We start from the raw sequence: 15,902 nt of genomic DNA, 5'->3' as shown, positions 1-15,902 counted from the left end.
AAAGAAGAAGAAGTTTCACCAACACCTTCTTGACCATGTCAACAATGTAGACCTGCATTAGCTTGGGCTAGAACCTGACCTTTCAGGAGTAGATATATTTTATGTTCAGACAGAGGAGATAATACTTTTTGCTTTGTTTTTCTCAAGTGATTATTGTCTTCTTGAAATAACATGAAAAACATGAAAAACATGAATGATAGTCCTTAATTCCCCGATCTTTTGAAATTTGAAAACATTGTTGATCATCTTCATATGACATAGCAATCAAATTATCACTAACCACCGAGTTATCGAAAGAATATTTTTCACTTACTTGAACAAAGATCTCATCTTGTTTTTCATAAAATGACTGGATTACCTCCTCGTGAAAACTTTTTTCTAATGAAATGAGAACACTTGGATCAATAACTCTGTTTTCCTCATTCCAGATGATCTCAACAGCTGAGCTCTCCTTCATGGGATTCAAAACAAGATAGTCTTCATCATCACGATCTGAATCTAGATCTGAAATAGCTGACTTGACTTTATCACATTCTGAAATTGAAACTTGACTTTCATGCATGTTGTGCTCTTCTATGGACAGATTTGAAATAAAACCTTCTCTTTCATTATTTTCCATTTTACTAAGATCTTTATCCTACTGCAAAGTTTACTAAGCATCTTGATGAGTATCCTCTAAGTTCTCTTTATGCTGCTGAAACGGATTTTCGTAAAGAGCCTCCGTGATCTAATCGTCCATGAAGTAATCATCTTCATAAAAATTTTCAAGATTTTCAATAAAACTATAAACATGTCTACAACAGTTCTGAGCTAAATTTAATGATGGATAAGATTCTTTATACCTTTCAAAGAACATGGCATGAAAATCCTTTAAACAGTAAATACAAGCAGGCGGAAAACTTTCATACCAAGATCAGGCTTCACCTTCCAAAGTGGCCATGAATATCTTCATCAAGCAGTCTTCTGGAAAATCAACCTTCAACTTGCGAATATGTATGTGAAATATAACCAGATGTAAAGCAGCATCATTCCTATTATCATCTTTAAACATAGGCAAATATCTTTGCCAATTTACCTTTGGAATTTTATTTGGAAAACCTAGAATGTGATCTCGGCTTATGGGAGCATATCTTCGATCCAGCGAAACCATTTTGATAACAATGAATTGACTAAGAAATTCTTCAGGCTACTGTTTCTTGAAGAGTGGAGTTGCCATAAAAATTCTGAAGCTTGGGATTCTTCGACACTGGAGTCACCAGGAGAATGATTTCAACCTTCATATGTGTCTGATTTTTGTCCACCATCAACAATCAGATCTAACTTGATTCATGTACTGAGGCAATTTGCAAGTCAGATGTTCATCTTATAAGACTAGACCGAAGATTGACTGAAGTTGCTTTGATCTACTTATGCACTTGCAAAGCAATGTGCACTTTGAAGGCTTCCTGGAATAACTTCAGGCTCCGTCTGTAGTTTATAAAGCAATAACACTAACAAACACATAAGCTTTTCTTCCCCAGTATGGTCGCCACTATGTTAGGGCCTAAATCTACCTCGGGCTGAGAAAGGTAGGATCTAGGGTAACATCAAACCACGCTTAACTTGGTAGCTAGCCCTACCAGGTCGGGAGAGGGATCTCTCCTTGTCAATCTCAGAAAATATGGCCTATGAAGCTTGAGGTGAGTGATGTAATGACTTATTTTAGGTTAGGTATGTGTACAGAGGAGTTTGATTGAATTTAAAGATGTTCTTTTGGCTCAATGGAAAGGCAGATTTTGGTTCTTGGGAATGAGGCTCAGTTTTGTAGAGGTCTCAATCGGGCAAGGTAGGCAAGTGATGTGATGCTTCAAATTGAATGAAATGGAGAGATTATATAGGTTAGGAGTTGAAAAGGGCAAGAAAATATCATGGATCCTCTTCAAACAACTGAAAACATCAATAACGAAGCAAACCCTAGGTAGAGCACTGCAATTTCAATGGATTCTACCTTTATTCTTGTTTGTTTTAGTTAAGAAGAAGCAAGAGAGATAATGGCATACATAAAACACATATAAACTTACAATTACAAAAGGAAACACAATATCAAAGGAAGTTGCCACATGAATCCCATAGAGTGCTACAAACCCTGGTCTATTCCTTAGCCAAAACTGCTGAGAAATGTATACAATGAAGCTCCAAGCTTTCTCAAAAGTCCAACCATGCTAATGACTGAAAAAACATAAGATAGAGGCAAAAAAAACTCATCCTAGCCTCTAGGGGTCAAGCTCATGAGTTTAGGAGCTATTCCAACAAATTCTAAACTGAGAACTAAAAAGTAGGTAGTGGAACAGCATGCCTCTAAAAACTAGGGAACTGATCCATTTCAGTTGCAAACTACCTCGCCATGGATGAATCTACCTCTATGAGTAAAAATTCAACATAATTACATCAATATCCATAAATTTACATTAAATTACATCATGATTTTGACATTAAGAAGGATAAAAGTCAAACTGTCAAGAAACTAGGCGAAAAACAGAGTATTTTGGTCAAATTGAGCAAAATTTCTCCAATGCGCCGTGCTGATTTCCCTATGCATAGCGCCTTTTTGCAGCTGCTTTTGGAGGCCTTCCCGGTGTCAAATTTCCTCCAAGTGGGCTTGTTTGAAATTTATTCCTGTCTACTTTCCCAAACAAGTGGAATTTTTGAATTTTTCCTCAATTTTCCCCTCCAAAACTGAGTTCTCCCAACACTGCTTCATGTGTGTCCAAAAAGGGGCAGAAAGGTCATTTTTGGGGTGTTTTTGACCTTTTTGGGGGCTCAAAGCTTGTCAAAATTTATTGGCCATTTGTGGGCATGCATATTTTTCCATGAAGAATCCAAAAACGCTGAGCTTTCATCAAAATTAGGTCCCCATCGAAAGCGAACACTAGGTGGCACGACACATTGGGCAGAAAAACCTGTGTTAAAAATTTCTATGCGTAGCGCCTTTTTGAAGACCCATTTTGATGGCATTATTGGTGTCCAAATTGGTTGAACAATAGCTTGTTTGAAATATTATTGAGTCTAATTTCCAACCCAACTTTAACTTTTCAATTTCGAGTTCATTTGCCCTATCAAAAGTCAAATCTCCCAAGACTGGTCAAAATTTGCAAAATGAGGCTTCCTAAAGGTAGAGTGCTATTGCAATAACCTTTTGAAGGTCTTCCTCAACCCAAAATTGAGCTCATGATAGCTCATTGGAAATCTATTTGTGTCTAGTTATCATTTGACTCATTAAACAAGCCATTTGGCCAACCAAGTTAGGAGAAATCTTTATTTTCCCAAAGCCATTTTAGAGGTGCATCAATTCTCTTGAGGCAACTGTATTTTTGACATTTCTCTAAAACCATAACATTTGTGTAAAACGTGAAGGAGGTTTTTCTTCCTTGGCCTATTGCGGAAAAAAAACTCTATAAATTTTTCTAAATTCATCTTTCCTTGCTCAGAAACATCATTTGAGTAAAACCTACCCCAATGTGTGGAACAGGGGATTTGTCGAAATGAAGGGAAATGAAGGAGATAAGGGGCTTCTAAGTTCTTGAGGAAATTTTGGGAAGTAGGTAGGGATGTTAGGAAATAGGGGAAAGTGGAATTTCAGATATTGAGTGAGGGGAAGGGGTCCAAAAGGGAAAAACACAAGCCTAGCCTAGAAAATTGTCAAATTGTAGCAAGAAACTAGGGTTTGTGGGAAAATGAGGAATTTAAGGGATATCAGTGATGGGAAGTGTTTAATAAGGTACACTAAGGATAGGATAAGGTTTATGAACATCAGGATACAAGTTTTGTTGATGATTTGACCATCCAAGAGAAATTACCTTCAAAACCCTAGGAGAGGGAAATGAACCTTACTTAGGCGCAACTGAAGCATGAACAAGGTGTAAAATGACCCATTGGAACCTGAAATGATGATGAAAACCCTCTGAATGATGGTACACTCAGCTGAATGGTGACATGAAGCTCTTGGGAAGAATCACTGACAATTTCATCATCCCTCTCATAGGAAGGATTAGACTCCATGTTTGCCAATGTTTAAGTTTTCTTAGATGAGTATGAAGAGATTTATGGTGTCTTTAGATTTTTGCTACCATGGATAAGAATGTATGAGGGACTGTGGAGGGAATGTGTATGAGGGGTTTTGGGAATGTTGTTGACAAGTTTTTTGGGGAATAGGGGGTTTAGGGAATAGTATTTAGGCTCTTCAGACAAAAATTAGGGTTTGGGGATTTTTAACTAGGGTTTGGGATAGTGGGAGTTAGGGATATGGGGATATTAAATTTAAGGATATGGGGATTGGGGAATGGGTTGATGAAACTGGAAAATGAATGAGGGAATCAAATAGTGAGGGAGTGATGGAGTGAAATTGGCAGCAAAAACACAAATTGTAAACCTTATGCAACTATTTTTTGGCAAAAATTGCAAGGAGGTAGGGTTTCAAGTTTTTCTCATTAAATCACCATAAAATCTAAGAGAAATTCATTCACTGGCAATGGAAGAATGCTTGACTTACTTGGACACTTGAAGATTGAGCAAATTTTGCAAATTTGGGAGAGTTTGTGGGTGAAATCAGCTTGAAGCCCTATGTGCCACCCCACTAATCCAGTGTGTTGCACCAGTGTAATTTTAATACCACAGAGGTCAGCCCAATGCATTGTGCCAGCCCTATGCACCACACCCATGACCCATGCGTTGCGCCCCTGAAACTTGCCCAAATTGCCACAGTTTTGCTTTTTTTCTTTCAACTTGACTATTCTCTTGTTCACTCCTTCTCCTTTGGATGAAAATGAGCTCTTTAAACATGACAAATGGTTTTTATACAAAAGATTTTAATTTTTCACTTATCAAAAACCCACTTTGTAATGTTTGCATTTGACTTGTTTTTCAAACTCTGTTTTTGGGCAGTTTGATTTATTTTTGCCTGTGATGAACTGAATGCTTTGATTTTTTGTTTGCCTTGTAGGTGATGGAGACGCTGAAGCTTTTCAAGGTGACTAGGGTTGCCACTGAAGTTATTACATAAGGAAAAACTGAAATTACATCAAATTTATACATAAAAACATAAAAAACTCTGTTTTTCCTCAAAACAGGGTTTTGAGGAAAAATCAATCACTAAGCATGTGATTATAGAAATTATTGTTGTTGAAACTTTATTTGTCCTCCTCATGCACCTGTTGACCTTTATTGAGCATTTTGAAGACCTTTTTGATGAAACCCTAGACCTAATGAGACCTAAAACCCTAAAAATAACTTTTGCAGATTTAAAGACAAAAAATGACTGCAGATGATCTAGATGAATGAAAATGGGCCAGCAGGTAAAGGACATGAGGGAAAATGTATAATAAGCCACTACCGTCAGATGATCCATGATCCTAATGGAATGCAGCTGACCGAGCGAGACACCTAAAATGCAATGTAACAAGAGAATTTGATCACTGATGGAGGGATGAAGATACCAACACTAACATGCTCAATTTCCTAAATCTAGAATGCGGTAAGTGCAAAGCCTGTCACTAGATTGCACATAAAGAAATCCCAAGGTGTCTAATTTTTCTGTTAAAATGAGGACGCATTCATAAAAATATTATTTACAATAAAGTTATTTAATTTTAAAATTTTGTTCTCAAGTCCCACTAGCACAAATGGTTGAGGATGGGCCTTGTCAACAAGGCAACCCAAGATCAAACCTCACGGGGGGTTGTTGTGCTCTGTGCTAGGGGGAGGCAACATGCTTAAAAATCTAGTCAGCTAAGTGTTGGTGTGGCCCAGGTTGGGTGTGATCCCTAGGTGAATTTGACGGCTTAGATGCCCCTGTCTCGTAAATCCTCAAGCCATAGTTCAAGCCTAGAGGATCACAAACAACTTGAAAAACAAACAATAAAAGGGTTTAAAATTTTGTTTATTTTAAAAGACAGTAACCTTTAGACAATTTTTTTTTAACTCATATAAATGTCCCTATTTCTCGCTTTGAGGGGGTGGATGACAAAAGGATAGGATTTTGAGACTAAATAATCTGAATGTAACTATTACACATATCCATCATTTGATTGAATGAATTGAATAACCTTTATGCAACTTTAAAGAATGTCCAATTTCTTTCCAACATTGTGTGTCTAAATTCATAATATGGTGTTATGAATTGTGAACTTGATTTGTAATTCACTTAGCATCTCATTACCTAGTTGCATCTCTCCTTAATATCATATTATTGAAGGTTAGGTATTTAAGGTGTTTAGTTTGTTGAGAAATGTGTAACTAGGTTCGGTATTCATAAATATGAAATGTACTTTTGATTCTTGTATATTATAAAATGAAATAAAATTATTACTATTATTATTAGTTTGGGAGCATGGGTTTCATGCTCAAGGTATTTTATTTAATAGGTCAAGAACCCATTCAGTGCCTCTAGGGTTTGTCCTAGGTCAAGAAGTCAAAAGATTCATTGTCATAAGTTAAAGACCCCTTCGGGCACATTGTAACTTGTAAAGAAAATTATTTTTGTCCTTAAAAGTGTCAAAATACCCTCCAAGATCAATTTATACTGGAAGATGGCAAGTTAGCCTAATTTGAGGAGCCACATCCACCTTTGAGAAGCCTATATAAAGAAGGAAACTCAACCTCCTTGGAACACATTCATCTCTCACTCATGTAAGTGAAGGAATAAGAGAAATAAGGCAACAAAGAAGGAAGAGGACAATGAAGACTTGGTTTTGGGCCATTTCTCTCTCACACATGCAAAGGACGGATAGGGTTTCTACAACAGATCTATGGTTTTCCTCTACAAAGTCGATCTTGAAGAAGAGAAGGAAAGAAGGTCAAGTGAAGGTCACAAGAAACCATTCTCAACCTCTAAAAGTCAGAGAAAGACAATTGAAGGTCTAAGGAAGCCATAGGAGGATAAATGATGTTCACATTTGTGGCAACAACAACTGCAGGAGGGCTAAAAATTTCAGGTCTACAATAGAGGCTAGAAGTCTGCAACTAGAGGTTAAATTTGTGCTACTAGAAGAGATTTGACCGGGTTTTACTTGGACAAGGAAATGACATAAAAAACAAATGTTGGAATTGGTCTTGGAGGATATTGGTATTGGTCTAAAGGTCTTGGAATTCATTAATTGAATAATACATAAGGAAGAGAAGAGATTTCTGGGGTTTCCTCTCAAGTGGAGAGGTTTTGGTGTTGGCTTGCAACATATATTATGTGTTCTTCTTCTTCTTGTTTTTGCTAGTTATTTGATGATACACAAACATAATAATAATAAGTGAAGCTAATAAAGTAATATAAGTAAAAACTTACATCACAAGTAGTTACCAAAGAAAGAGAAATCGCTCTAATAATTTCCCTTTAGATTTCTCAACATGGAATCAGAGCTAAGTTTGGATAAGGGCATTATGAAGATCTCTACTACATTGAAGAAGTTTCTCAAGAAGTGTTCAAAGGTAGCAAGCCATCTCAATAAAGGTATCAAATAAACATGGAATCTTCTATTTACTCCAAAATAGGAAGTGGCCAAGACAAAGGATGATGGACTCTTATCGGCACTCATTGGCACATTTCAAGATGAGAACATTTGGGTGATCGATAGTGGTGCATCAAGACACATGACTGGTCATTACAAGAAACTAAAGAAATTATCAAAAGGAAAATATTCTTACTCCCTAGAACTTGGAGATAATAAGAGCTACCTCGTAATAGGAATTGGTTTCACCTCGATGGAACTGGAGAATGGAGGCAATATTAATCTCAACAACATCTTATTTGTTCCAGTTTTGCATAAGAAACTAATCTCCATTTAAATTCTAGAAGATAAATGTGATAGAGTGGCTTTCATTGATGGAAAAATTGGAGTATGGACTGAAAACTCAAGCATAGAAAATCTTAAAATGATTTGCATTCGTGAAGGAGGAATTTACAAGTTGATATCTACTCTTGCTCAAGCCCTGGTTCACATTGAAGTCATCACTTGTGAGATTTGGCATAGAAGATTTGGTCATCTCTATTTCAAAATCCTTCGAACTCTAAGTTAAATAGTAGATGGAATCCCTTAACTAAAAGAAGATCGCGAAGGAGTATGCAAAGGATGTGCATTAGCTAAGAACACCAAGGGACCATTTGAAAGCAATGCTTCATGGTCAAAATAGATCTTGGATATTCTTGGGCCTTACTTACTGATGTAAATCTGGCTTCAATTTCTATGTCAACCCAAATAGGTACACTTAGAGGTGCTATCTGATATATATATATATATATATATATATATATATATATATATATATATATATATATATATATATATATATATATATATATATATATATATATATATATATATATATATATATATATATATATATATATAGATAGATAGATAGATAGATAGATAGATAGATAGAAGGATTTAGTTTCTAAATGACAGATTAGTGTGGAAAAATCAACAACGCTCTTTTACAAGAGGTTTCTCTTTGTTTTTTAACACTTAAGCATTTACTTAAATGAAACAAATCTAATTGTCTATATGAAAAACAGAGTCCTAATTACTTATCAAACAAAACAGTGAATGAAGTATGCAGCTTTGGAGACCCACAACAGTGGAACCTCTTACAAGGTTCAGTCAACAAACTACCAATTGAGCTATGCAACTACAAATCACAACCAATGAACAGTAAACTATAGATCAAGCTATGAGATAAAAACAATGAAATAGAAAGCACAATTGTCAATTTCAAGATGAATATCAATTGATGTTTTCTTACAAAACTCTTTGACAATAGATGTGGATCTCTTCAATTAAAAATTTCCAATTTCATAAACTTGCAGCATATTAATTGAATGACAATTCTAAGTATTAGATCTATCTATGCAATTGTAAAAGAGAATTCAAGGAAAAGTGTACCAGCTCTATAGTGGGGGCCCTCCACACTTTGAAAACACACCTTAGAGTAATTAAAATGAAGAAAACTACTGGATCTGAAACATAAATATGGACTCCAACACTGTATCTCTGTATTCAAGTCTGGAAATAAAAAATACATAAACTGTGTTCCCAAGTTTTTCATGTATCAATAACTACTAAACTACATAATTCTCCTTTTGACTTATTTATCCTAAATATTCACAACAAGATGAAGCTATTCATACTCCTCATAATCCTAATGAAATCATAACAATTACATCAAAGGAGGTTGATTTAGTTTAGATCCTCAATTTGAGGAAAAAACTCAAAAATAGCAAAGTTTGTTCATAAAATCTGGAATTTCTGCTAAAATGGCTGCGTTTGACCATCATTGACCGAGCACCTAGAATTTTCAAATCCAAGAGTGGATAGGTATTCTACCATCTTTGTACATTTTGAATCAAACCCCAGCTCCTCGAATTTACTAATATTTCCTGCAACATGTCATACCATGCAGCCATTATAGGAAGTTACAACAACTTGTAATTTTATGGAAATTTCCAATTTCAACACAAAATTCCTAAGATTAATTCCAAGATAAAAATAATGGAAATAAAATTATATCAATTAGTTTCTAAGGAATATGGAGGAAATTTAAAGGCTAAATATAGGAAAATTATGAATAAAAGAGAGTTTTTACATAAAATAATTAGTCATAAATTGGTACCAACATCTCCCCCAAACACAAGACTTTGCATGTCCTCATGCAAATGAATTCTAACTTGTCAAATCCTTTCCTATGCTTCTACTTCTGCCTCTGCCTCTGTTGCCTGGATTAAAGCATTGATGTTCATCTGGGCCTTGTATTTAGTTTTCAAAATTTGGTATTTAGTTTTGATGGCCTTCTTCTGTTTGTATAATTTATAAGCCCTCGTACCAATCTGAACTTTATAGGCTTGGAGTCTCCTGAACTTCTTATTCAACTTCTCATTTTCATCCTGAAAATTTTTACTTTGTGTTCTAAGGGTTTAATTTTCTTTCTTCACAAATCTTTCCAACATTTTAGACTCCATAAGTTATTGCTCCAGTTTGTCAATTTTCCTTTCCAATTTCCTTTTCTTTTTTCCTGAAAGTTTTTGTTCCTATGGTTCTTCCTCCTTTCCCTCTGTTTCCAATTCTTGTATATAATCATACTGAGGCTGCTATAAGATGTCATCTTCTTCCAATGTTTTCCCTCTTTGTCCAAATTTAGTCTTCCTAGACCTCCTTTCATAGGTGATAAAAATCTTATCCTTCTCATCTTTCTCATTTTCTTCCCTTACCATTTTTCTGGTTTTTACACTGCTACTAGATAGAGTAGAGATATTAGGTATTTGCTCTAAAAATTCCTCTTCTACATCCACATCATCCAATAATTTTGGATTTTATTGATTTTCTTATTCCTATTCATCCACTATAAATTTATTAGCGACCATAAATCTTTTCCAGTATAATCCTATCTTTTGCAATTCAAACTCAATTAAGATTTTCACCAAGCCAAAATGATATAAGCTCCTATCCATGTTACTTCTTTGTTTTTGTATAGTTTTGGACATCTTATTTAAACTCTGCAGAAGAAAATAAGGTAAACTTATAACACAATCTCCCCTTAGATGCATCAATATTTTAATATGATAAAAAAACAATATATTGTATCTGCCTTCACATGTTATGAATTTTTGAATCACATAGACTATTTCATCCCAAGGATGAACAAGCCAACTCCTAGGAATTCCTTTTGTCCAATTAACTGTTGATACTGTTGATTTAGATACAAAATGTGTCCAGGATTTCTTCTTAAACTGCTTAGTTTTGAAATATTTCTCTCCCTATGGACTTACACCAATAGCTTGGGAAATTGTATCCTTTGAACTCTAAAGGATAGGTTCCCTACCGTGACTCTCTCTCCAGTGAAAGAAGAAGCAAATTCCCTGGTTGTTAACTCATTATGGCCGTTAAATTTTTCCAGAAAATCTAACCACTATTTTTCTCTAAGGATGTCTACACAGTCTTTATGCAGTTTAGAAATATCAATTTGTTCTGGTTTGGTTCTATTTGCCATGAGAATTATTTTATTTTTACCCTACCCTTGTAAGAAAAATTGACCATGGTTTTTGAAAAAAGAACTACCTAGTCCTACGCTGACCTGAATTATGTTCTTTTGCCTTATATTTCTCATATTTGCTGCAATGAAAATCACTGTTGTCCACAAATGAAATCTGCTTCTTAATTCCCGGTTGGTCCTATGTAATTTTCCCTTAAGACTTGTATGTTGGCATTTCCATTGTCAGTATACTCATAGATTTCATTATTATGCTTCACACATATCCCAAGGATGGTTTCTCAGGCATTTGGGGTTCCAGAGATAGAGCATATGTGTTGGATTATTTGGGCCAGACCCAGGTTTCGAAGATTTGTTTAGCCAAACAAATCTCGCAGCTATAGGCCCTTTCGGTGATAGCCCGCGGAGTGTGGACTGAGGTCTCACCTGAGGTAGCAGGGGAGGGTGTTGGAACCAGGTTTTCGTACCCTTGGGTTGTTAAGATGTGGGTTAGGGGATTCATGTACCTTTCCACTACTTCACGCTACTTTGCAGTCGCGCAAATCCAGACCCGAAGTAACTTTCACTGCGTTGATTTCTGATCTAATCTAATTAATGTGTCAGATCTTTTTTTAGCGGGGTATTTAAGCAAACATTTAACAATTCTTAATCATTCGCGTACTTAAAATGAAACCAGATTCGCATACATTCATCAAATTTGTATTTTAGCAGATATAGAAAGTTAATTCATAAATTCAGATGCTGGATAACACAAAACTACAGTAGCAACTAATCTTTATTATTAATTTCCACCAATACATCCAGATCTCCCCTGCGCACTCAGCTACAGGGGTCCGCGCACCCAGCTGCAGACTTTCCAGGCCTCTACGCACACAGATGCAGAGCCTCTATCTACTACCCTAACCCTTGACTTAGACTTACAGATGCTTTCAGACTATCTTCTTCACGAACCCATTACATTTCCATTCTCCCAAGAACTACCTTTCCCTCATAGAGCCGCACTCTATTTATACCCTTCCTTAGCCCGCGATCCCTACATAGGCCAACTCTATTTATATTCTTTACATTATTTTTGGGCGAACTACCCTTTGAATCAACCTATTATTATAATTCATGCTCCACGCTTTCAGTGGAGTTTTTACAATCATTTAATCCTATTTTTTAGGCTTTCTGCCCCAAAACCCTTACGCAGGATCTCCGCTACCCAACAGTCCCCCAACACAGTCATCGTGACTCATCCCGATTCACTCACTGGCGTGGCTAGACGCTCTACCCTGGCTTCGTGGTTCATCCCCCTTTGAGTGATGCTCGTCGTCCTGCCGATCCTTCATTATCCCCTACAACGCTTCGTCCAGCTCTTGCTTCAGTGTGTCTACTATGTCTCACAACTAATGATGCTCATTTTTCTCTACTCGGTTAACACTGTACACCCCCTTATAGGATTTTAGCGCGAGCGGGTGAGCCACATATCGGACCAACCAGTACCACCACAACCACTTTCGACCTTCGTATCTTCTCTTCGCACCATCTGTTGCAGCTTGTGTTGCAATTTTGCAAGACCCTAGCTGCTGTCTACAAGATCCCAATCCTTGAGGGACATCAAAGATGACTTATTAACTGCATATCTACCCGTGGTCACTGTCTGTCCATCCTTTCGTTTTTCTGTTGTAGTGCGTCGACCTACCCCTGGGCAAGGCAATGGACTCCGGACCAATTTTGCTTCGTGTTCCCTCTTTTTTGGTACATCTGCTACTAGTGATGCTGCAGTCTACGGGATGTCCGCACCTATCACCCCCATACTCCCTAGAGAGCCCTGCCTCTCCATTGGCTAGATTACTACCTTCGGGCGCATGCCTTATGTAGAGATAATGAATAGCTCCATCTGTGTTTCTGAAGCGTAGGCCACCCAATGGAGTCCCTTTGGTGATTTATAAGTCATGTGGATTTAAAATGCATTGATCGCCACCTGTTTCAGTTCATGTAAATTGCTCGTGTAAAACCTGTGGCAGCTCGTTCCATTCGGGTTCTTACTGGTTCTATTAATTGTTCGTCGCCGACTCCCTTTTGCCATAATGTAGACATCATGTCATGAATAATGATACCAATGGTCATCATTCCTTTTATTAGTGCATCCACGTGATCCGTTTTGCGCAACCGCGATCCTTGTGTTTGGTCAAATGTACGCGCACCATAGTACTTACGCATCTGTCCCCCATGCTGCTTTATCGTCCCACGCTCTCTTTCAATTGGGGGGAGCGATGATACTATCTTTTTTCCAGCTAGTCATGTGGTTAGCCTGCCCTTGTAGAGCTTTAGGCGGTGCCATTTACTCTTCCTAGGAAGGGGTCTCCATTGAGTTTAGCCAATCGAACTGCACCCCCATCGGTAACTTCTATGAAAACATAGGGCCCCAACCAGTGCATGCGAAGCTAACCTAGGAATTTTTCGAACTTATTGTCATAAAGAAACACTAGATCATTCTCCTTGAAGGTGCGCACCCTGATATGGTGATCGTGCCATGCTTTCTCGCATTGTTTCTATACCTACTAATGGAATCCAACAAAAAATTGTTCCTCCTCCAATTCTTCTAACTGTACGAGCTATTCTTCCAATGCCCCATGGTCCGCCATCCCTGTGATTGCTGCGATTCGCAAACTAGGCACAATATATTCCATAGTCATAATGGGCTCCTTGCCATAGACTAAGCAGAACGGTGTCTGGCCTGTCAGCTTCTTACATGTAGTCCAGTATTCCCATAGCACAGCAGGGATGCGCATGTCCCAGTCATTTCGCCATGCATTACAGACCTTAGTCAATACGGTCTCTAAAATTTTGTTAAATATCTCAACGGTCCCATTTGCTTGTGGATGGTAGGGTGTACTCTGTTGGTGATATATCTAGAATTCCTTAGTGAGTGTGCTAATCGTTTCATTCAAAAAATGTGTTCCTCTATCACTCATGAGAATTTTGGGGCAACCAAACCTGGTCAAGACATTCTCGAACAGGAATTTTGATGTTGTTGTTGTCGTACAATCGTTAACCGGTTGTGCCTTAGCCCATCAGGTCAAATACTCAGTCGCAGTGATGATATAGCACACGCACATCTTTCCTCATGATTCAATAGGCCTGACAAAGTCAATCACCCATTTCTCAAATGGTTGTAGCGTCATCTGTGGTTGAAGTGGCATTTTGTCCCTCCGCAACGGTTTGCCCATTCATTGACATACATCGCAAGCCCGACAATATGCTTTCGAATCTTGATGTAGAGTGGGCCACCATAATCCGGCACGAAGAATCTTCTAGGTTGCGACACGGCCCGCATAATGTCCGCTAGCAACCCCTCCATGTGCTTCGACCAGGATCTGTCCGTGCTCGAACTCAGGTACATATCTATGCAATATCTCGTCATTGCCCATCTTGTAGAGGTGGCCTACAATTACGGTAAAATATATTGCATGTATCACCAATTCCTTCATTTGCTAGACAAAATACCCCTGTGGTGTAGTGCCTGTAGTTAAAATGTGGATTATATCTTCAAAGTGGCCATCTGCAATGCACACAGCATATAATTGGGCATCTGGGAGTCCCTCCTCTAGATTTCTTGGGTCTTCACTAGTCTCAATTCGGGATAGATGATCTAGACCTGCATTCAGATGTCTCGGCTTTAAAACAACCTCAAAGTCATATTCTTGAAACAACAGCAACCATTGATGGATACGCCCCCCCAACACGGGCTTATTCACTAGGTACTTGAGCACAGAGTTATCACTGTACATCTTAAAATGTCCTCTGAGCAGATAGTGGCAGAACTTTTGTAGCCTGCATACCATAGCCAATCCCTCTGGCTCAATAGTAGAGTAATTTTTTTCTACCTTCGACACCCTGCAACTGGTGAATGCAATCAATTGATCAACTCCCTCTACTCCTTCCTGAGTGAGTACCATACCCAACGCGATACACGATGCATCGAAATGTATATGAAATTCAATGTCCCACTTTGGAAAGACCAAGATAGGGGTAGATGCCATCTTTTCCCTAAGAGTTTCTAGGCTTTTGTTACATTCCTCATTCCAACAATACATAGCATCCTTCTTCCATAATTGTTCCATTGGAGCGGTGATGTGGGTGTAGCTTTTTATAAACTTTTGGTCGTAGCCAGTATGTCCTAATGTAGCGCATAGCTGTTTTACACTTCGCGGTGCTTACAGATTTATATTGACAGTGATCTTTGTCAGATCCACCATCATTCCTTACTTACAAACCACATGGCCCAACAAGTTTCCAAAAGGGACGAGGAACGTACACTTCTTTAGGTTGAGCGCAATCTGGTGCCGACGGTAGGTATCAAGCATCAATCATAAGCTCGCGACATGTTTCTTAACCAAGCTAAATATGGTCCAATCATCCAGGTAGACTTCTAAGAACTTGTGGATAAAATCCTTGAATGCGGCTGCCACAATACGGGAAAATATCGTCGACGCATTCTTCAACCCAAAGGGCATTACTGTATACTGAAAACAACCCCATTCGATAGCAAATGTTGCCTTTCTCCGATCCTCTGGCGTGATCTTGATCTGATGGTACTCGGAGAACCTGTTTGTGAAGGAGTATGCTTCCTGCCTGCCCACATTTTCTAGAACCTCATCTGTAAAGGGTGCTGGAAATGGATCGTTAACACAAGCATCATTGAGTTTCCGTAGATCTATGCAGATGCAGATCTCACCCTTCTATTTCTTCTCCTTCATGACCATAGGGCTTACCCAATCAAACTCCTCAACTGGCTCAATAATTCCTACTGCCATCATTTTATCCAATTATTCGAGGACCTTTGCTTTGTATTTTGGATTCAATCGATAGGGTTGTTGCTTCATGGGCTTTGCATCTGGCTTCAA

The sequence above is a fragment of the Pinus tabuliformis genome, chromosome 1_2 (assembly GCF_031772625.1).
Source record: "Pinus tabuliformis cultivar Carrire ecotype Pingquan chromosome 1_2, CPIR1, whole genome shotgun sequence".
NCBI classification, from domain to species: domain Eukaryota; kingdom Viridiplantae; phylum Streptophyta; class Pinopsida; order Pinales; family Pinaceae; genus Pinus; species Pinus tabuliformis.
This window is presented reverse-complemented; position numbering follows the sequence as displayed.